A 23,939-nucleotide genomic window follows, 5' to 3' on the forward strand; every position below is an offset into this window, starting at 1 on the left:
GCCCCCCCCCCCCCCCCCCGCCCAATATCTGTATTTTTAACAAGTGCCTCAGGTATTCACATCCACAGGCATGACTGAGCAAATGGATCCTGTGCCTGGTGTTCTATAAATATTATTTCTAGTGCCCACAATAAGCCTAACAAATTGTATGACATTTTACTACCTGCCCTTTGTAAAGGAGAAGTTCAGGGCCCTGCCCGGTGTCACACAGTACAGAACAGAGGCAGGATTCCATCCCAGATCTGACTCCAAAGCGTTTGTTCTCTTTACTCCATCATACCTTAACCTTTGTAGGGGACAAAAACTTTCCCCTTCTTCCCTTCTAGATTCTTTGACTGGTCTAATAATGAAATTGACATGAGACAGATTAACAGGAGCACAACTAATTTAATTATATATGTGTGGCAGCTCGAAGATGTGAGACTCAAGGACAAGTTGAGCTAACGGGTAGGGCCTGGGGCTTCTAAGGGAAGAAGGGTGATTGACAGGACAAAAGAAGTGCAGATGTTTGGTAATGAGAGGGTTGCCCTGCCAAGCGAGGTGGCCCACTCAGATGAGAAGGTATCTCTGATAATAGCTCTCTTTCTGGGCCGGGCCCCTATCTAAGTTCTTTTAGGTAATTGAGGGAAAGGTAAAAGCTTTTCTTGATTCTGCTGAGTCTTGACCGCCTTCAACTCAAAACAATCCACATACCAAAGTGGCACATTTTGGGGTTGCATATTCTGCTCCCCTTCACCTTCCGTAAAGCTGTTGTGGCCCAAAGGTTATTCTACCCAGGACACACTCTGTTTTCCCCAACCCCACCCTTTGGGGGTGGCAGTTTCTGCAGAAGTTTCCTAATTTGATTCTGAAATTATGACATGAACATCCAGATTTGGGTGGAGTTGGACAAGGAAACCACACTGGTGAACTAGGAAGGATGACGCCTCCTTCCTCCTGCTGCGGTTAATAACCAACAGAACTAATAACCCAGGCCTAGGCTGCTGGTCCCAAAGGGAGGAAAGGCAGGGCTCTCTTGGAGAAGTGAGAATTTCTGGTTGCCTTGGTAGTAAAGCAGTTTTCGAAAATGATGGAAGCAGGCGTATATTGTTCTTGCCCTCTGAAACCTTATTTTGTTTCAAGAAATCCCTAGAAAGAAAACACACTAATTTAATACGGCAATGTTGAATAGTGATAGTAGCAAGAACAGGGCACCATCTGGTACATTTGAATAATTGTCAAGGTTGGCTTTTCTTTAAATGCTGCTTATTACTCAGTCCACCCGTATTCAATTAGTAGAGCTAGAAGTCATCTGGTGGTGATGTGTTGGTATTACAAGAGTGTACCTGCATAATAAACTCGTCAACTTGGACTCAGTTTGGAAATTCAGATGCAATGTTTGACCTTCATCTGTATTTAATCTCGTGTTGTTGGTCACAGCCTCCTTTCTGGATTTGTTTCAGAAACTTTGGGTCCTGATTCTGTCGTTTAGGATGGTGGTTTCTCATGCAAGGTATATAAACCCCAAAATAATCCACTGGGATGTAGAAAACAAAATTGCCTTTTTCGTTAAAGTTTTTATTTTATATGTACCTTGTAATGTATATGGCATTGTACTGTAGTAGTAGAATATGTATAAGATTTAGAAATGAATGCGTATAAATATACTGTGGTGAGGCTGCATGATGAAAACTTCCCACCCTTTGGGATGCTGGCTCAAAAAATTTATACTTTTCTTGCTGTGTATTAACTCTTCCTCCCAGCGTCATGTTATCTGCTCATTTGACAAGAATGCCTTTATCCTTGTGATTTTGGTTCAGGCTTACCCTATGTAGGATCATGTGTTAAATGTTCTAGTATATACAAGGATAAGGCATATGTATTGCTCTTGCAAAGTCTACTATCTGGAATGGAGATGTCGATAATGGTAGTGACTGTGGAAAAGGTGACCATGATAATGGTGGGGATAATGATGATGATGATGATGGCCAAGAAAGGGAAAGGGAGACGAAAGCCTCATTTATGGTTGACATTAAAGCAAAGCTGAAATCAACTGCTTCTCCTCCACGCTATCTGGTAATGTGACATCTTTCGCTAGCACTCTTCCCTGCTTGTTCATCTTGCTTCCAGCGCAGCTTAAAAATACTTTTTAGTCATCGTCAGCATGTACTATAATTCTCAGCTTCCTAGGATTTAAAGCCTTGGGAACAGGAGGTTTTTCTAGGCCTCTGCCACTCTTCTGTATTTTGGTCCTCGGTGCTCCACAAGCTGTGAGTCATGACTCCCATATGGCGGGATTCCCTCCCCTCCCCTCGATCCACACGCCTGCCCAGCCATCTGCTGCCACTCTCAAGGTTATGGAGCAAGAGATGACACAGGGAAAGGAAAGGAAAACACCAGGAACGTGAACACTGTTTTATAAATGAAACTGAAAAAAAGATGTATTTTCTTATTACAAAAGCAATTTGTATTCATTGCAGGAAATCAGAAAATGAAGCACAAAGACAAAACAAACAAAACAAAAACACAACACAGCTTCCCTCACAGCGTCATTAATCATTCCAAGCATCTCCACATACGTTTTTCCAAACCTGCCTCCTGCATGTATTTAGGTAGCTAGCTATCAAACAAAATGGGACCATTACCACTTTATTTCGTAACCTGTTTTTTGAACTGAATCAATGAACATCTTTCTGTGTCTGTAACTAAGCCCCCACACTAGCATTTTTTATGTTAAAGGAGTATTTTCTATGCGAGGCATTATTCCAATCGCTGCAGTTTATATACAAAAATAGGTAAGATCGTCTCTGCCCTCAAATGGGTATAACATTATTTTTTTCTCTAACATTTAGGTCATTTCCATATTTTTGCTTTTACAAGAAATGTGTGATGAGTATCCTTAGAGCTAAATCTTTGCATATACCCTTAATTTTTCTATGATTGTGTTGGCTACTGTCTGTTTGCCGCTCTGAGTTTACTCCCCATCCCTCTTTGCCTTGCTCTGTGGTCTGCGTCAGTGGGCTCATTTACTCTCTGGCAACGGGAAGCACAAGCAGGACATCGGGGGAGGGTAGAGAAAGGTGGGTGGTATATTCTGACTTCCACGCTGTCTCCTTGTGGATTGTCACTAGCTGCATTCTTGTATTGATGATGGCTGTGGTGCCTCGGCAGTCCTCTCCCAGGACTCGGTTCTCAGGGACTTGCTCACCCCAGGGTACCACACCATTCCTTGATGGTTTCCCTTAACCTTGCCCTTGCTCTTATAGACAGTTCTTCATTAAACCCTTCTCTGTTACCCCCATGGGAGTGTGCCATTTGTTTCCTGGCAGGACCCTGGAGGTTAAGGCATCCTCCTCCTGGCATATTGTGCATCCCTAACCACTTGCCTGCATTGGGAACCTGGGATGGATGGTGCAGAAAGGTCAAGAATTCCCTTTTCTCCTTTGATTTAAGACCTGGACACCAGAGACTAGTGAGCGGCTATCTCCCATTTCTTTCTCCTGGACCCCTCCATACCCCCATGGAGATCTCTCAATTGGTGACTATGGGACTCTGGTGGGGGCACAAGAGAGAACCAGGAGCACCCGGAGCTTTGACCCCAGGGCCTGTGTCACCTTCGTCTTGTTTTTTTCTTTTTAGTCCTGGAATTAATATATTTAATTTATTTATTTATTGGAGTATAACATACGATGTTATATTAGCTTTAGGTGTACAACTTGTTGGTTCAACAGTTCTATAAATTACTCAATGCTCAGCACAGTAAGCAAAGTCACCATCTGCCACCATATAACATTGTTACAATATTACTGACTATATTCCCTATGCTGTAATTCTCATCTCTATGACTTACTTATTTCATAGCCAGAAATTTGTACTTCTTAATCCCCTTTGTCCATTTCACCCATCCCCCAACCCACCCACCCTTTGGCAACCATCAATTTGTTTTCTGTATTTAGGAGTCTGTTTTGTGTTTTAGGTTACACATATAAGTGAAATCATATGTTATTTGTCTTTCTCTGTCTGATTTATTTCACTTAGCATAATGCCCTCTACATCCATTTATGTTGTTGCAAATAGCAAGATCTCATTCATTTATGGCTGAGTAATATTCCATTGTGTGTGTGTGTGTGTGTGTGTGTGTGTGTGTGTGTGTATACATATTCTCTATCCATTCATCTATTGATGGATACTTGGATTGCTTCCATGTCTTGGCTATTGTAAATAATGCTCCAATGAACATAGGGATGCTTATATCTTTTCAAATTCATGTTTTTGTTTTCTTTGGGTAAATATCCAGTCCTGGAATTACTGAACAATATGGTACTTCTATTTTTAATTTTGGGAGGAACATTCATACTGTTTTCACAGTGGCTGTACCAATTCATATTCCCTGCAACACCGCACAGGGCTCTTTTTTGTCCCTATCCTCAGCAACACTTGTTATTTTTTATCTTTTTTATTCTAGCCATTCTGACAGGTGTCAGGTGATATCTCATTGTGGTTTTGATTTGAATTTCCCTGATATAAGTGATGTTCAGTATCTTTTCACATGTTTGTTGGCCATCTGGATGTTTTCTTTGGAAAAATGTCTATTCAGGTCCTCTGTGCATTTTTAAATCAGTTTATATGGTTTTTTTTTTTTTTTGGTGTTGACTTGTATAAGTTCTTTATGTATTTTGGATATTAACCCCCCTTTCCTTGTTTTTGGTGCCAGAAGCCTTCCCTGGGGACACAGTGAATTAGGAGTGGTTGTGTGGCCAGTTCTTATCCTTATAAACACCTGAGCTCATAGCAAACTTTGTTTCTTTAGTTCTTTCTCTACTTTAGTCTTAAGTGGTATTATAGTATTCTTTTTTTTAAAGTTTATTTATTTTTGACAGAGAGAGAGAGAGAGAGAGACAGACAGACAGACAGAGCATGAGTTGGGGAGGGGCAGAGAGAGGGAGACACAGAATCCAAAGCAGGCTCCAGGCTATGAGCTGTCAGCACAGAGCCCGATGCGGGGCTCGAACTCAAGGAGCGCGAGATCATGACCTGAGTCGAAGTTGGACGCTCAACCGACTGAGCCACCCAGGCGCCCCTAGTATTCTCATTAAATAGGCAGAGCTTTATTTTTAGAGCTTCTAGCTTGAATTAGTCCCCTGATACTATCTCTTCTGTGGTTTTCTCTTTTCTGTGAATCAGTAGAAATGTGTTTTCTTAAAAGTCCACATCCAATTTTACCTTCCTTGCCTTTTGAATTTTTAGATAATGCTATCTCTTTCTTCAAAAGTTTTTCATACTTCTGTTTAATCAGTTGTTCTTGACTGTTCAGAATTAAGTGTCCCATTTCTTTTGTCTGCCTCCTGTTCAAGATTTCTTGTAATACTAGCCAAGAATGATCAAATACTCTTCTTTTTAGTAAGATGAAACTTTCAGATGTCCACGTATTTGGGGTTCCCATCTTATTGCTGTGCACCAGGGCCCTGCTCCTTGGTGCATTACCTTGTTCTGGAATTCAATTGCCAGAGGTGGGCACTTAGAAGGAGTTTAGTTTCCAAGTCAGAAAGATCTAGAGTTAAATGCAGTCACTTACTGGCTTTGTCACTTTAAGTCTTCTATCTTTACTGAGTCTCAAGTTTCCTGGCTTCCCTCTCAATGTTGTTGGGAGAAATAAATGAGATGACCTGTATATAATAAAGAATCTAGCCCAGCATGTGGAAAAGTGGTGCCTCAGACTGTGTAACTTTCTCTTCCCTCCCTCGGCTCCCTTCTTCTTTCCCATCTCTCTGCCCTCCTCCCAACATCTCTTCCCTCATCCCCATTTCTTCCCTCCTGCCCCCCCCCCCATGTTTTTCTCCTTCCCTTCTTTACTTTCCTCTCCCTCTCTTGGCTTACCCCTTTTCCTCTTCCCTTCCTCCCTCATCACTTCTCCTCTCCCTTCTTTTTCCTCCCCATTTCCTCTTCTTTCTCTCTCTTCTCCCTCCCCACTTTCCCCTCTCTTCTCTCCACTTTCTCTGACTGTGAGACTTACTCCAAAGGAAAACTCCCAGTTGTAAATCTAGGCCCCCCAAAGGCTTTTCCAGTATTTCTGAGTTCTTTCATGAACTTTCTCCTTGTAGCGTCAAGACACAAAGAATGATGGGAAGTTGCTGATAATGATCATTATTTTCCTGGGCTTTGAAAAATGCTTGTCCAGTGTTCCAGACTGAAGATTTGTTGTGTTGAATCAAAAGATGATTACTCGAATGGGGCACCCTGCTGGCTCAATCAGTAGAACATGCAACTCTCGATCTTGGGGTTGTGACTTCAAGCCCCACATTGGCCATAGAGCTTACTTAAAAAAAAAAAAAAAAAAAAGATAAATCCTCAAATTGGTTATATAATTTGTCAAATGGTCCTATCCCTGGTGGAAGGGAGCTGGCTGGCTAGCATGAGCCAGTTCAATAATTCTGAGGTATTTGGAGTTGGGTTGGAAGTATGATCCTGGGTTTCAGGAAACTGCTGTATCAGTTGATAAGGGCTGCTCTAAAAGCTACCTGGAGAAATGTATTGTGAGTCCTTTGCACCAGAATTGACACTTCACTTGGTCCCTCCTTCTCAATTCGTACAAATTCTCAACTTTTCAAGGAGAATACGTTGGTCTTAAGATCTTTTAGGAATTTACATCATAATATTATGACAGAAAAATATTTTTTTTTCTTAAATTTTTATTATGTTAGGTTTTATGTATACAAAATAATGAATGGGGGCACCTGGGTGGCTGAGTTGGTTGAGCATCGAACTCTTAATCTCAGCCCTGGTGTTGATGTCTTAGCCCAGGGTCTTGAGTTCAAGCCCCACGTTAGGCTCCGTGCTGGGTGTGAAACCTACTTAAGAAAATAGTAAATGTAATATGTAATGTATATATACATATACATATATGTATGTATGTATGTTGTGGAAAATATTAAAATATAAATACACGGGGGTTGAAACATTAATACGTGGCCTCTCCTCCATGATTTTTACTTTTTCCACCAAAATAACTGCTCTTCTGAATTTTGCATTCCCTTTTATTAAAAACAAAACACTTTTTGCCATATATAGATGCATTCCTAAACAGTTTATTTTTGCTTTGTTTGGAGCTTTATAAAAAAATGACATCATAATGTGTACAGTGTTTTTTCACTCAAGTTTCTAACATTCATCAATTCACTTATATCATTGTTTATAGCTGAAGTTCATTCCTTTTTACTACTGTTCTTATATTCCATTTGGTGAACATTACCACAATTCACTTATCCATTGCCCTGTCTGTGAACAATTTTGGTTGTTTATTGTTTCCAGGCGTTCTTACAATAGTCTTGCTAACAAACATAAGAAATATACTAATAAGAATTTTTAGTGTTCCTTTGTCAAATTGTCATAAACACTAGATTTGTTTGCCTAGTATCCCTTTGAGCTTTTTCTATTTCATTATTCCCACTTATCACCTAAATAAACCTAGATGCAGGAAAAGAAAATGAATGATTTACCCAGGCTCTGTTGTCACTCCTGCCATTTCCACTATTATTAAATTCAAAAACCAGTTACATCCCCTCTTGGTTCTTCTTCTCTAAACAAAGAGGAGCCCCTTCCATTCTCACACCAGAATTAGGAAGTTATTAATTTTTATCTCACAAAACTATGATCCAGGAGGCAGTGTGTTGCAGTGAAAACAATACTGGCAAAAGAGGCAGCAAGACTTGGCTTTTAAAATACTGGCAAGAGCAGTTAGAGCAGGGGGTAGTCTTGTGCAAATTACTTTATTCTCTCAATTTCATTTTCCTCATCTGCAAGATACAGATTGCAATGCCTTCGTCACAAGATGGCTCACTGATTATGTGACGTGTGAAAGGCCCAGTCATCACATTATAAAATATGGAACAGAGGAGGATTCACAGCCTGTCCAATGGGACTCATGATCTCACCCTAAAAAAAAGACACAGGTAGAATACAGAAAGAGATCAGTTTTGGCTTGTGCAATTTCTGACCCTTCTGCAGATCTTTCTAGCTTAGAAAAGAGGAATAACGAGGGCCTTTGCTCACCTGATGGTGTAGGGGTAGAAAAATGTTCCCTTCTTCCTTTCTAGGTTCTTTGGCTGGTCTAATCATTAAATTGACATAAGACAGATTAACAGGAGAAAAACAAATTTACTTTGTGTGGGTGCCCCAAAGACATGAGACTCAAAGGCAGCCAGGCAATTAAGGCTTATATGCCATCTTGAGCCAAGGAATGGGATGGGCGCCTGGGCTTTCAAAGGGGAAGAGGGCAATTCACAGGATATAACAGCAGAAGTTTGGTTATTAATGTTTGCCCTGCTGCACAGATAGATCTTTCAGATGAGAGTTATCTCTGGTAATAGCTCTTCTTCTGGGGCAAGCCCGCTGTCTAAATTCTTTTAAGCAGTTAAGGGAGAGGTAAAAGTTTTTCTTGAGTCTGCTGGGTCTTGATTGTCTTTAGCTCAAAATAATACACATGTCAAAGTGGCACATTTTTGGGTGGCATATTCCGCTTCCCTTCAATGGTAATGTAATGTTTTGGCTTTGCTTTGGATATCAGCTTTTTCTTCCCCAGCCTATCTTGTGGGTTATTTTAACAGTCCTTTCATTCACAGCATAAAAGTCCTTTGTATTCTGACTGGCAAAGAAAAACTGATCACAGTGTCTAATAATTAAGGAGATCATGCTTTTACGCTTGGAGAAAATTTTAAATTAATAAATGTGAATTAGTGTTAATTAGTTAATTAATGTTAAGGCCATTGCATAGAACATTTAAATCCAGATATTGGATGGGAGGTGCACTGGGAGTGTGACTTAGTCTTTCTTGATCTTTACTCTATCCTCAGTGCCTTGCACAGTGACTACCCATAATAGTTGATCAAAAAATATTTGATGAATGAATAAGTGTTAGGGCTACTTCTTTGTTGTCTTTTCCTATTGCTAAAATAATATTTTTTTCCTATTCAGAATCTTGAATAATGGAAGTTTGGGATATCATGAAAGTTTGTCAAAATGTAAGCAACGTCCCTTTGGAGCAATTATCTCTGAAATACAAATATTCCTGGGAGTAACATACTGTCATGCTGAAGAACTAGTGGATAAACTGAGTTTAGCTAATCCTATGGCTCATCCTCAGCTTCGGGGTTTAGGGAAGAGACTTGGGGAAGGGAACAAAGACATCACAAACACCTTTATGAATTAGTCTAATTGGAATTAGTTTAACTGGAGGCTTTCCTGCTGACAATTTGCTGATATTCATAGCTGGAAGGAAAGAGACAGAATGGGGGCGGGAGAGGAAAAAGGCCTAATCTGGGAGTCTGGACCTCTGTGAGGGAAAGGAGCCTGGAGTGGAGCTTCCCAGAGCAACCTGAATACACCTTGCATGGGGAAATGGAGGTCAGGCAGACAAACCTTGTCTACATGCCCTTTTTCTAGGGGGTAGATAAATGAAGTTATGGTATCCTGCCATAACAGAGGTCTCACAGTAGAGTAATAACTTCTATTCGTTCATTACTCCATTTAACAAATATTCAGGGAAGGCCTTCATTGTTCCAGGCATTCTTCTAGGGTCTTGGGGTACATGAGTGAAGAAAATGGACAGAGATCCCTGCCGTCATAGAGCTTATATGCTACTGGGGAGAGACAGACAATAAACGAAAGATGCAATAAGTAAGCAAACCGTATAATATGCTAGAAAAGTGAGACGAGCGAGAGGGAGCAGAACATGCCTGCCACCCTAAAATGTGCCACTTTGACATGTGGATTATTTTGAGCTGAAGGCAATCAAGACCCAGCAGACTCAAGAAAAACTTACATCTCCCTTAACTGCCTAAAAGAATTTAGACAGGGAGCCTGGTTCAGAAGGAGAGCTATTACCGGAGATAACCTTCATTGGAAAGACCTACATCTGTGCGTCAAGGCAAACATCTAATGTCCTCCTCCCCTTTGAAGGCCCAGCCCCTATCTCATTTCTTAGCTCAAGATGGCATATAAGTCTTAATTGGCTGACTGCCTTTGAGTCTCATGTCTTTGGGGCACCCGTATGGACAAAATTAAATTTGTTTTTCTCCTGTTAATCTGTCTTCTGTCAATTTAATGATTAGGCCAGCCAAAGGACTTAGAAGAGTAGAAGTAAAATTTTCTTCTCCTATACTAGCAATAGGAAACCAAACATGTGGAGCAGGGAAAGGGACACTGAATGTGGGAAGAAAAGGGGAGCCACTGGAGAAGTTTCAGCAGAGACAGCAGTATGATCTCACATGTTATAGAAGGTGCCACCTCCCTGGCTGCTAGAATACATGTGTGGCAAGGACAGATTCAGACAGAGAGACCTACAATTCAGGCAGAGTTACAATTACCCAGGCAAGAGGCCAGGTGCTTGGACCAGGGTGGTACCAGTGAGGTGGTAAGAGGAGATCAGATCGTGGATGTATTTTGAAAGTAAAACCATCATAATTTCTTGATGAATCAGATATGGGGTGGCAGAAAATGAAAAGAGTTGGGAATGTGTCAAGAGTTTTTGCCTGAGCAAATAGAAGGCAGATGTTGCCACTACTTGAGGAAAGGTTGCTGGTAGAGAAGAAGGTTTGGGGGGAAACAGTTTGGAAATGTTGAGTTTGAGGTGTCTGTCACATGGGATTGTTGACTGTGCAGTTGGATGTATGTGCCTGAATTGGAAAGAAGTATGGGCTGGAGATATAACTAGGGGGAATTAAAGGCATTCTGTACCATTTAAAGCCTCAAGATGGGTTGAGATCATACAGAGAATGGCGGAGAAGAGAGCCACTATTAAGCCCTGGAACATTACATGAAAAGAAGAGGAGGCCAGCAAAGGAGATTGAGAAGGTGCAGTCAGTGAGATGAGGAAAGCAAGAGAGGGTGGGGCCCCGGAAACCAAGGAAGAAGTGTGTATCAAGGAGGAGGGATTATGGACTGTGCAAACCGCTGCTGCTAGGTCAGTGTAAGAGAAGACTCAACCGGGGATTCAGCAATACGAAGATCATTAGGGAACTGTGGAGAGTGGCTTCAGTGGAGTGATAACATGAAAGGCATAACTGAAGTGAGTTTCATGGAGAATGGGAGGAGAAGGATTGAGGAAGGCAAGAACAGAGAGAGATATTTTGAGAAAAGACTTACCTTTCTGGGAAGTTATATGGCAACATGTTTTTTAAAATAAGTAGTTAAATTCTTTTAATTATTAAAATTTAAAAATGAAATAATTTTTAATTAATATCTTTATTTTACAAGGATACTCTTACTCAATAATTCTAAGAAGCTTTTTGTTGTTGTTTTTAAAGAAAATATAATCAGAGATATGCACTGAGATTGGCCTACATCTTTAAACACAAGGATGCACATGGCCTTTACATGTGACTTCAGCTTTCTCACAGCATGGTGGCTGAGTTCCCAGGACAAGAGACCTGAGTGAAAGTCACATGCGAGTATCACCTGGGGAGACTTGACAAAAAATGTGTGCCTTCAACTCCCAGAAATTCTGATTCTGTTTCTCTGGGATGGGCCCAGGTATTGATATTTTTATAAGCTCCCCAGGTTGGTTTTGTGTGGCCAGGGTTAAGAACCACTGCTCTCGTGAAGAGTATATGAAACAAAAGATTCGGCTCCCCAAGTGTCTGCTATCAGCAGTGGTTCCACAGTGGTTCCAGAATGTTTCCAGAGGTTTTAGTCATGGCCTGTGACATTGAAAGGCCTGCTGTAGAAATAAGATCAGGACAATGCCTGAAGGAGTTGGATCACCAGTGCAATTACTACAGAGCTCCACAGCTCCCACCAGGCTGCTGGAGGCTGATGGTGGGTGGGCCCAGACCGCAGGTGTCTGACCTGCTGGTGAGGAGGAAAGGCTGAGTTGAAGAACTGGACTGGGACTCCTGGTTGCCCTATTCTTGAGGTGGCCGTTAGATGAGCCAAGTGCCAACCAGAGTTTCCCCATCATTCCCGAAAATATATCATCTCTGCACCCGCGAAAGGAATTCCCCTGTTGTATTATTTGATCAGCAGCTAAAAGGAGCAGGTAAAGAAAGATGAATGTTAGCTACTGCTCATCTGAAGTATTCCCAGTAGGTGCCACAAAGAATTAAGATCTTGTTACTTTTTAACCTGACACAAGATGTCACCATTGCTCCTGTGCTTTTAGCAATAACAGTATAAAGTTAAACAGCAGTGAGAGTTTGACTCACTGATGACACAAGTTTTTCCTTTTCCCTAACAGTATGTTCTGTCGGTGAAGTTCATTCATCTATAGGCCATTCCATTTATCCAAGTTAAAGTATTTATTTATAACACTTACTTGATTTTTTTCCCCTTACACCAGCTATGGATCAAAATTAATATCTCTTTGTGAGCACTTCACGAAGAAACTTTGGTGGAGGTGACTGTAAAACAAGATAAGCTGACATTTTTATAGGATAACTGGAAAATTGCAAATCATGTTTTAGTTCAGCTTTACTGCTGCTGCCAATGTTGAAGTGATCTCCTCTTACCATGCTTAGTTTGGTGCCAAAGTGGGAAAAAAGGCATGGCCATCTTCCTAGGGTACAAATGGCTAAGAAGCAGGGTTGGTAAAAGAGCACTAAACATCATTGGAAATGTTGCCAAGATGGAGAAACTTCTCTCACACAGCACTGTGCATGGTTGGAAGGAATACTTTGCAAAGCCATTTGGACGTAAAGATGGTGAACTCAAAGTAGAGCTGAGTGAAGTGTGGAATTTTGGGTTGGAGTCATATTATTGGGAGCATGAAGAGAGGCTGGGGCTACTGAGCGTTTCTATATTCTGCCATTCCTCTATAATACATCTCCTTTATATAAACATTGAACATTGCCTAAAGAATATGTACTTGAAGTGGTGCCTAATTATGATTCTGCTATAGTTTTTCACACCAAAATGTTCAGTGTCTGTTGACTCAGGCTTGTGGAATTAAGGACTAGTGATTAATTTCCTGATTTTCCAATTTTTTCTAGAAGTATGTAACTAGAAAAAAGGATCTCAAAACAACACAAACTATATACTGTATAATTTCAACTAATGTGACATTCTGGAAAAGGCAAAACTATGGAGACAATAAAAAGATCAGTGGTTGCCAGGGGTCATGTGTGCAGGGGGCAGGGATGAATAAGCAAAGCACGGAGGATTTTTAGGGCAGTGAAAATACTCTGCATGATGCTATAATGATGAATTTAGAATGAACATCAAGAGTGAATCACAATGTCAACTGTGGATTTGGGGGTGATTATCACATGTCAGTGTAAGTATATCAGTTGTAATGAATGTACCACTCTGGTGGGGATGTTGATAATGGAGGAGGCTATGCATATATGGGAGGCAGGGGGATATGGGAAATCTCAGATCTGCTGCAAACTCATAACTACTCCAAGTCAGTAAGTCTTGAGAAAAACTCATGATTCCAGAGATTTGTGATGAAGAGAGATGTGCTTGTGTTATTAGTTAAGAAAATATTATCATTACTTTCTAGTCAACCTAGAGGCATATGTACCTTAAGCTCTGGATTAGTCATGGTCCTGGCAGGAACATGACACATTTAAATTCCGTAGTTTGAAGAGAATTTTAATGAAGAAGTTGTTTTTAGGGGCGCCTCGGTAGCTCAGTCAGTTAAGCATCGAACTCTTGATTTTGGCTCTGGTCATGATCTTAAGGTTCGTGAGTTCGAGCCCCACGTCGGGCTCCACACTGAAACTGCAGAGCCTGCTTGGGATTCTCTCTCTCTTCCTCTCTCTCTGCCCTTCCCCGCACTCACACAAGCACTCACTCTCTCAAGAAATAAACTTAAAAAAAAAAAAAAAAGAAACTGTTCTTAAAGGTTTAGATAAAGAGAAATCCCAAGGGAAAGTGTGGTACTTGAATATAGATTAGTGGAGCTGTTACCATTATTAGGTCTGGAGTGCAAGTGGAGAGAGAGCCTTGTAGACCACCCAACTGGAGTTGTGACCTTCGCTGGAGGGATGTAGACGGCCTGTGGTGCCAGCCTACAGAGGGAGCTGTGACATTAATGCACTGGTCTAATTCTTCTCTCTCACTCCAATCTCTACTGTTTAGCTGATTCAACTAAGACTGTTAGTGGGGTCCATGTGAGTCAACTTCCCAGGACACTCAATGGGGAGGAGCAGGGCAAAGGGTAGATCTGAGGGGGAAATGGAAGATATACAGCAATATTTTTTTAAAAAATTAATTTTTATCACACAGTTCTACAAATTCATAAGGTTCTATTCTACGAGGTTGTCAATGAAAATGAATAATCTCTTTCCCCACCTTTCTCCTTGTCTGTCACCCACTTCTAAGAGTCAATCACTATTGATTCTATTAACTATTTTTTTTCTGGGATTTATCTCTTTATTTTAAATCAACACTGAGAGTTCTAATTTTTTTCTAATTTGGTACTATCTGTGAATTTATTAGTATAGAGTCTGAGGATTTAACTCTTCCCCTCCCCTTCCCTTCCAATCTCACACTGAGCTCCAAAACTCACCTATTTACTCCATCCTACCTTCTAGTTCTGTTATACCAAATTTGAAAAAACATCGGAACTCACTGTTTCTTATGTGACTTTGTAACTATAATGTATAAATGAATTATGTAGTATATAATCATTACATTTCTTTTCTTGGAAAAGCTTTGTGTTCTCGGGAGCTGATGATTGCATAATTCTTGGACTGGTTTTCTGCATATCTTTCCCTACTCATCCTCAAACACTCAGCCAGAAGCATCAATTCCCTTTGAGTGCATCACACGTGTGTGGTAATCTACAGCTTCATTTTGTGTTTGGTGTTACCATAATTGGAGCCCTCATCCTCTTTCTTCAGTCTGAATCAGTGGTTCTCTGGGTCCACTTCTTAGCTGTGTGGTCCCGGGATTTTCTTCACCTTCATCCTGGTGGAAGACAATTATCTTCTCTCTCCTCTGTTTGATTCCTTTTCTTGATCCTTTCTTTATCTTCTGTCTTAGTTGACTCCTTCAGTTTGGTGGGCACGTCTACTGATACTGATGTCAATTCCAACGCGGGGGATAGAGGTTCTACCCCACCAAGCAACTCTCCAAAACCAGCTGGTTGTCCTACAATTCAACTCAATTCTGACATTATCTACCTGGTGATAGCATCGGATTCCATAGATTAAGGGCTCAGTCCTACAAGGCTGCCCCGACCCAGTACGTCAGAGTCAGACCGGATACCAGTCGAAAGTCCAGGTTGTCACCTGTACTTCTAACCTGACTACTACTGACTATAGATTGGAGGTTATACCTGCCCCCTCCTTGGATTTGACTAATTTGCTAGAGTGGCTCACCGAACTCAGAGAAACATTTTACTTCCTAGATTGCTGGTTTGTTATAAAATAATGTAACTCAGGAACAGCCAGATGGAAGAGATGCATAGGACAAGGTATGGGGAGAGGGGCCCAGAGCTTCTATACTCTCTGAGCCCGTCACTCTTCCCACATCTCCATGTGTTCACCAGCTGGAAACTCTCAAAACCGTCCTTTTGGGGTTCTGTGGAGGCTTTATTACATAAGTATGATTGATGAGATCATTGGCCATTGGTGACTGAACTCCAATCTCCAGCCCCACTTCCCTCCCCAGAGATTGGGGGTGGGTGGGACTGAAAGTTCCACCTTTTTAATCACATGATTGGCTCCACAGGCAAACCAGTGGTTTCTAAAAATCACTTCATTAACATAACAAATGACACCTTTATCCTTCTCATCACAGGAAATTCCAAAGGTAAACTGAGACAAAGACCAAATCTATATTTCTCATAAGAGATAAATATAAATCACAATATCACAACATCCCAGTAGTTTCCTGAGGCTTTTGAGGCCCTATATGTTTTTGAGACATTATATGCCTGAAAATATTTTTAAACCACCATCAAAACAGATTGATGAGATGGCTGTGTGTAGAATTCTATGTCAAAATTATTTTTTTAGAATTGTGATAGCGTTGTTCCACTGTCTTCTAGCCAGTTTGCTTCTTTAGCTTTTCTTTGTGAGCTATATTTTTTCTCTGGAAGATTTTATTTTATTTTATTTTTTAAGTGTTTATTTATTTTGGGGGGGTGGCAGAGAGTGGGAGAGAGAGAATCCCAAGCAGGCTCCACGCCAGCAGCACAGAGCCTGACACAAGGGTCTATCCCAGGAACCATGAGATCATGACCTGAGCTGAAATCAAGAGTTGGATGGATGCTTAACCAACTGACCCACCCAGACTCCCCTCTCTGGAAGATTTTAGAATCTTCCCCATATACCCAGTATTCTGAAATTTTATAGTAATACCTTAGCAAGAGTAAAGTGCCGGGGCAGGAGGTTGGCTCCTTATTCTGTTCTGGAACTTTTAATTATTTGTTTTTTATTGTTTTCTCCTTGCCATTTTTATGTCTTTCTTTCCAGAACTCTTATGATACAGTCTTGGACCTTATAGATTGATCCTCTGATTTTCTTATTTTTTTCTTGTCTTTTCCATTTCTTTTCTTTTTCTATCTATTCAATTCTCTATAAAATTTCTTCAGCTTTATTTTATAACTTCTCTATTGATTTATTTTCTGTTATATTTTAATTTTAGAGAACTCTTTATTGCTTCCTTTTTTCTATAGCATGCTGCTCTTGCTCCTTGGATGATGCAATCTCTTTTATCATTTCAGGATATAATTTATAGTGAGGCTTAGTTTTCCTCTGCTCTCTGCATTGTTTCTGTTTTCTCTGGGTTCCTTTTTTCCATTTTTCTTCTTTGTCTTTCATGTTAGAATCTTTCTTTAAGTGAAAATTCTTGGTAGTCTAGGAGTGAAACACTACAAAACTTAGTTTTGGGGCACTTGGGTGGCTCGGTCAGTTAACCATCCAACTTCAGCTCACTCAGGTCATGATCTCACAATTCATGAGTTCAAGCCCTGCATTGGGCTCTGTACTGACAGCTCAGAGCCTGGAGCCTGCTTTGGATTCTGTGTGTGTGTGTCTCTCTCTGCCCCTCCCCCACTCATGCTCTGTCTCTTTGTCTCTTTGTCTCTCTCTCTCTCTCTCTCAAAAATAAATAAGCATTAAACAAATAAAAATAAATAAAAATAAAAAGCTTAGTGTAGTGGAAACTGTGTATACTGGTAGGGCTTGACAGTTGATGGACCTTACCATAGGTTGATTAAGAGGGGGCTTGGATGTTTCATTGGAGACCCCCATATGGTAGTATCTGTGAGTGCTTTCTCAGGGATTATTATCTTATCTGGGAAGTAAGTGAGTGGTTGCTGATATTCTCAGAGCCAAGTAGGAGAAGGGATTGGGAGCATATCACTATTTGGAATATAATAACTCTGAATTAATTCCTCTGGTTTTAGTACAGTACCCCTGCCTGCCCTCACTTATGACTATGTTTTAGCCTTCTGCCAGTAAACCTTCAGAAGCACCTGGTCCTGCCAATTTCTGAGCATCCCAGGAATTCTGCGACTCAGATTCGTTTTTTCTTGCCACTGCTACCTGACCCTAAATCCTTGTGGATACTTAAGTTTTAGCTTTATGCTAAGTCAGTTACCACCTAGCCACCTGCTTTTCAGCTTTCAAAATTTTATGGCCACTTCTTATTTGCTGTCTTGTGCTCTCTCATTCTTTCTGACCTCATAGCCTTTCTAAAAAATCATTTTCCCTGCCATGTTTAATCTGAAATCTTTCAATCCTCTTGTTGTTTTGTATCTAAACTGAATGAGTGGTCAGAAGAAACTATAGCTTAAGGTTGTTCAGCTTCCCAGGATCACTCCCCACTAAGTAGTCTCTTGCTGAAGATCTTAGGAAGCCTCATTTGCCTTTATAAACTTCTTGCTTCTTTGCTGTGTTGACTCTTTCTCAGACATCTGGCCCATTACACCCTTGAAATTACATATTCCTCCATTACACTCAAGTCCAGTTCCTTTATTCCTCAGAAGATTACAGGCTTGCACATGATCAGTGTTGAAATGAATTAATTTCTACTCTATTTATAGAAATGTGGTGACATGTCTCCCAAGGTATAAATAGAACAATGGGTGTTGACAAGATTTTTGTAACCATGGATACGCTGCAATTATTTCTGAGCCATACTCATTGTGTATCCATATCTGAATTTTAACAAACAGGGCTCTTGCCGCTAACACGAATTTTCCAGGGTAAACATATTGCCCATTATTATCCTCTTCTCGTGAGTCAGGCTTTGTCTTTCAAGTTTAAATTCAGCCATATACATTTGAGAGGCCTGACTTAATCACTCTTCTTGGGTAATAGTTGAAAATTCATGATGAGAATAATAATGGTAATAATGATGATGACGATATAAGAAAAACCAAATATTCTGACAGTGTTATTTGGTTCTAAAAATAACTCTATGATGTAAGCAGGTATTATTGTTAATCCCCACTTTATAGATGAGAAGACTTGAGCCTCAGAGATCTCCATTTATTGCCCAAGACCACAACGCTAATAAATGACTGAGATTCATAATTAGGCTGTCATCAAACATTTGCTAGATACCCATTATGTCTCAGGCACTAAGGATACTGAGATGAACTACATACAGTCTCTGCCCTCTGGTTGCTTACAGATTGATAAATTAATGCATAAATGAATAAGTAAACAAATACTTGAGAATATGTACTGGACATAGGAATGGGGGTGGGGATGAGGGAGATAAAAAAATTTACCAAATTGCATGCTGATTTCAATGTGCCATGTGAAAGGACCAGAGAGAGAAAGGTTTGAGATTGTATTGGTTAGGTCATAATAATAAAACAGTAGTTTTGAAAGCAACTGATACCAGATCCACCAGCTGTCAGTGGTCCTTGTAGGTCACTTACTTGGATGAAACATTTGGGAGAGTATCTGGAGAAAGCATTGATCAACAGGGTTTTACACACTTCAGGATTGTTTTCAAAGTACGTATGTGCATTCCATGATGGCTCTCCCTACAGTAACACTATGTAACCACTTCAGTGAATATTCCACTTTATATACTTAAATTGATTGACCACTCAGTAATTCACTTAATTTCACACTCTATTTCCTCATTTGTAATAAAGTACACCATAGACATTTCAAGTATACTTAGAAAGAAATTTTCAGAGCTTCTGAATGTATAATAAACCAGATATTTTTATTTAATATTTTCTTTCCTTTGGGGTTCTGGCATCCCCTGAGTTAGCCCTACTCCACTTATAATGACCCATAGCTAAAACCTACCATATCACTCAATTTCAAATAACCAAAATTTGCCTCTGTAAAATATTCTATAGTGTTCTTCTGATGCCAAAAGACAGATTTAAATTATTCATTTGTTTAAAAAATACATGTTAAAGTCCCTGGTTTTTGAATCCAGTTCTCTCCACTCTTTTTACTATTCCTACCTTTCTATAGAATATAAGCATAATATTTAATATGTTAAATTAATGTTGTGACTAAAAAATAAAGTCTCCAAAATGCTTAGATTCACTTTTAAAAAATCAGTGTAAAACTACAGGCTTGGGAAGACATTCCCCCAAACTCTTCCAGATGTGGAATTACATTGGATTTGACTTTCATATGGCTTTATGGTTTCCCTGGAGTGAGGTGCTAAGGGAGCTGTGGCAACAGTGCAAGGGATGATGGGAAAGTTCTGTCATTTCAAGGAGTAGAAGGGAGCAGTATTCACCAGGGACGCCTTCCATGAAGCAAGGGGCTGTTTGACCAATAGTTCCAAGTACTGATGAGAAAAGGAGGTATGCAAATTAGATCTGGTACCAGAAACTCTTGAAAACCAACCTCTAGGTTGGGATGGACCTATGTGCATATCTGAATAAGGCCTGGCTTTTTGTTCTGACCCCTCTGAGAGTTTGTATCTAGTTCCATCTCTCATCTGCCCCAAGGAAGCATCGCTCAGGTGAGTGCTCCTACAGTTTTTTGTGGGGACATAACATTGGCCTTCCTGATAATTGTACCCATAAAGCATTTGACTTCTCCATCAACAAATAAAAGATAATCCTCCTGATCTTGATTATCCTGTGTTCTGCATTAAAAATTTTTTTCAGAAGATTCACCAGCTAATGTGAAATTCATAAGAATTTTGTTACAATAAAAAATGGTAAAAATGGACAAAAGCATTCAGAATAGCTTCTTTATTCTCACTGGTATTTTCATGGCAGAAGATACACATTTTTTGTCCTCCAAGGAAAATGTGTAGCAATTTTACCCCAGAAGCCTACATTCTAATTGTATTAGACAGACTATATCTCTAGCATTGTCATTCCATTAGAGAATTTGCAATAAATCTTAATGATACATGCAAATACACCAACCTAATGGTCCATTATAAAAGAAATGACTGACTGTTACCATTTGTTTCCAGCAATTTATGTGATTTCTCACCTCCTGCTGGTAAAAAGTTCCAGAAGGCAGGGAACTTAATTTTTTTTTTTTAAGGTCAAAACAGATCAGAGTGAAAAGGGAAGACTAAGAAAAAATATTGCTCTTTTCTTCTGCCTGCATTAAAAGTTTTATAGACTTTAATAACCTGGCATAATTCTGAGCTTTTTGACTTGAAAACTACCTAAAAATAGTTATGTATAGATATTTTTTTGTTTACTTTGCTTTGGCATTCTTTTTGATGCCCTCCTCCATGGAGTTATCTATACAGAGTGTAGAAAAACAGGGGAGTAGGTAAAAATCAGGTCAGAGAGGAAAAAAAAAACTTTGAAAGGGTTTCCTTCTTCTAAAAAATCAATGGAATCATCTCCCCTTTCTGCCTCTAGGCTACTAAGTCATCTTCCAACTAAGAGATCTGAACTCCTTCTTGCTAGATATGACTTGATGTGCATATACAATACTGGAGTTGGTTGAGAGTCATTTACGATAGCAAATTATAAATTCCTGGACAGGGTCCATGTCTTAATCATATGTGCAGTCCCAAGACCTAGCACAGTGTAGAACCTCAGTTGAACTCAGTTTCTCAAATTGAATCCAACAAGCCAAACCAATAGACCAACCCCTTTTCACTATCTTTTTCCCTTAATAACCTGTGATGACATATGGCAGGCAAGATGACTCTCCTGGCAGGAAGTAACAGATACCTACTCAATGAACTATACACTAGGGATGGGGATCGGGGAACACATAAAAAAGCCAGCAAATTTCATGCTGGTTCCGGTGTACCACATGGGAAGATCACAGATGGAAAGGTTTGGGATCATATTGGTTAGGTCATAGTAGTAAAGGTAAGCCCTTGACATGAGCTACACCAGCTCTTTATAGTCCTTCCCTTTCATCTACTTGGATGTAATGTTTGGGGGAAATATCCACAGAAAACATTGATCTGCAAAACAAAGGCTGCACCATCTCTGCTTCCCTCTCCTCTATTTGCAAAGTACTTCTCTTGGCATAAACGTGGCAGAAGATATCTGCCCCATTGTTTCTGAACTTATATATCCTTTGTTTAAATGACTAGTGGAGACTGACTTGTGATTTTAATCACAGATCCAAAGTCTCAGAAGAGAGAAACAGGTCTGCTTAGCTTGGGTAAGTTTTCATCCCTGACGCAATATTCAAGGGCCAAGGGGTAGGTTAGGTAGTTATACATATGACTCAGGGACCACTCTTGTCTGGGAGAGCAGTTCTCAGAGAGGGGAGTTGGTGGGTTAGGCAGATAACCTAGAAGGCCTGTAATACAATGAAAAAAATAATAATTTACTTTTGCCCAGAGAGGAAAGAAAGTACAAAATGAATAGGTTATATAGACAATCAATAAACAATATGTGCAAATTCATGGAAGGCAATTGAATTGGATCGATAGCTCTCATAAATATAATGCATTCTTCATCTGGTAGCACAGGAAAAAATCTCATCAGTCTTTTTTAATTAAAACTTTCTTTTCAGAACCAAACCTGAGAAATGGCTGTAACAAAGAATACCTGCTTCTAGAGGAAGGATTTATCCCCTTCTTCTATTAAAACAGTTGGGGCAAGGTGTTGCCAAAGAGCTGTATGCTGAAATTGTCTGCACGCAGTGGGACTTCCCAGAAAAAGTATGGTTTTGTTGTTGTTGTTTAGCTCCCCCCCCTTTTGTTTTTTAAGAAAAGGGTACATAGCTAGCATACATGCTTTATACTTTTCACTCCTTTCCCTTCATCCGGACTGGAACGCAGGCATGATGACTGGATTCCCAGCGCCCATTGTGGAACAATGAGGTGACCTTGAGGGGATGGTAGTCACACTCTAAGAATGAAGGAATAGAGGGGTGCCTGGGTGGCTCAGTTGGTTAAGCGTCTGACTCTTGATTTTGGCTCAGGTCGTGATCTCGCGGTTAGTGGGATCAAGCCCCACTTTGGGCTCTGCGCTGACAGTGCAGAGCCTGTTTGGGATTTTCTCTCTCCCTCTCTCTCTGCCCCTCCCCTGCTTGTATGTACTCTCTCTCTCTCTCTCAAAATAAATAAACTTAAAAAAAAAAAGAATGAAGGACTAGAAATATAGTAGGTGACTGGGTCTAGGATGATGCCATGGAGCTCTATTGCTTAGCTACAGACTTCTTTTACATGGTGGGGATGGAGTGGATCAATGTCTGTCTTAGTTGAACCATTTGTGTCTCAGGTCTCCATAACTAGCAGCCGAATGTAGATCCTAACGTGGTTAAGGAGCCTCTGTTCAAGGGGGGAGCACTATGTGATCAACTGATGAAAACTGATAAAAAACAAAATTGATAACAAGACCCATCACTGAGACTAGTTTGCTCTGGTCCTGACCCTTTATGTTTTCATAGTGGCTAAAATCTATTAAAACAAAATGGTATACAGATAAGACGGATAAACTCATGTCAAATTAAAAAAAAAAAAACAACCACTCTAGGTTTGGTTGTGTGCTGTGCTCTGAAGCTTGAGATATGAAGAATGAAGGATGAAATAATGTTGTCCCTCTTTTGCTACCTCTAATTTGGTTGAAAATACGAAAAAGTGGAGAGAGACTCTGCCTCACACAGTGTTCAGGAAACCAGGCAGACCTACCTCTGTCTGCTACCTTCAACATGTGGGAGGAAGGAGGGTAGAGGATTACATGGGAGCATTTTTGAGGCCAGGCCTGGAAATGGGGTGTACAACTTCCTGCCTATATTCCATTGGTCAAGAATCTGTCACATGGGAGGCTGGGAAATGTAGTCTACAGGGGAGCCAAGGAAGAAATGGAAATGGGTTTGAGGAACAATTGGCCAGTTCCTACCCCCGTCACTTAGAAGAGGAAGTATAAGGAACAATGGGGCCTTGGTTTCCTCAGAAAGGGGAGTTTCTTTTTACAGGGACATTTCCATATAGTGCTTTCTCTTTATCAGTACTCTGGCTGCATCACTTCATTAGAAAGTATAAATTTTTAAGGGATATAGAATATAATAAAATATTTTATGGTAGTTAAACTGTCTTAACACCACTTAATTTACTTGGAGATTTGTTATGCAATCAAGTATTCCCAGACTGCTTTGAACAGATTGCAAAGCTGCCTGATCAAAATTCTCATTTCTTATTTATAGGCAGATTATCGTTCAGATCCAGATGTTGAATGGGGGAGCAGGTAAGAAATTTTATCTTGCGCTTCATAGGCATGTCAAGTGAAAAGATGAATTGTATTTTCTTTTTAAATGCACAAATAGATGGCTATGAATTGGACCCTGAATGAAAATATATTTAGGATCTAATCAAATTTCTATGAATTTGAATACACTAAGGCTATTTTATACATTAAAAATAAAACTAGTTCAATATCACAATGTTCCATATGAACCATCACTCAAAGATGGAAATTTTATTTTTAACAGTGCATTAAACCAAATCAACCTTTACTTTGAATACTGCCAATTTTGGGGTGGGGTGGGGAAAGGAACATGTGTAAAATGCTCTCAGTAACATTTCATTTAACATTTGCCTAGACTGTCAGCATATCTTTTTCTAACTTGTGTTAGCTATTTGGCAATTCC

At 40.0% G+C, this 23,939-nt stretch overlaps 1 long non-coding RNA gene across 2 annotated transcripts in view; it reads left to right on the plus strand.

Annotated features, from left to right (window-relative positions):
- The window catches only part of LOC121025672 (uncharacterized), a 77,750-nt gene extending 54,065 nt beyond the window's left edge, over positions 1-23,685 (plus strand). For both annotated transcript variants that reach the window (XR_005788124.1, XR_005788123.1), the window contains exon 3: positions 23,496-23,685. This is a non-coding gene — a long non-coding RNA (uncharacterized LOC121025672). The remainder of the gene's footprint in view (positions 1-23,495) is intronic.
- The last annotated feature ends 254 nt before the right edge of the window (positions 23,686-23,939 follow it).

The sequence above is a fragment of the Herpailurus yagouaroundi genome, unplaced genomic scaffold, assembly GCF_014898765.1.
Source record: "Herpailurus yagouaroundi ecotype Mexico unplaced genomic scaffold, PumYag 67690, whole genome shotgun sequence".
Lineage (NCBI taxonomy): Eukaryota > Metazoa > Chordata > Mammalia > Carnivora > Felidae > Herpailurus > Herpailurus yagouaroundi.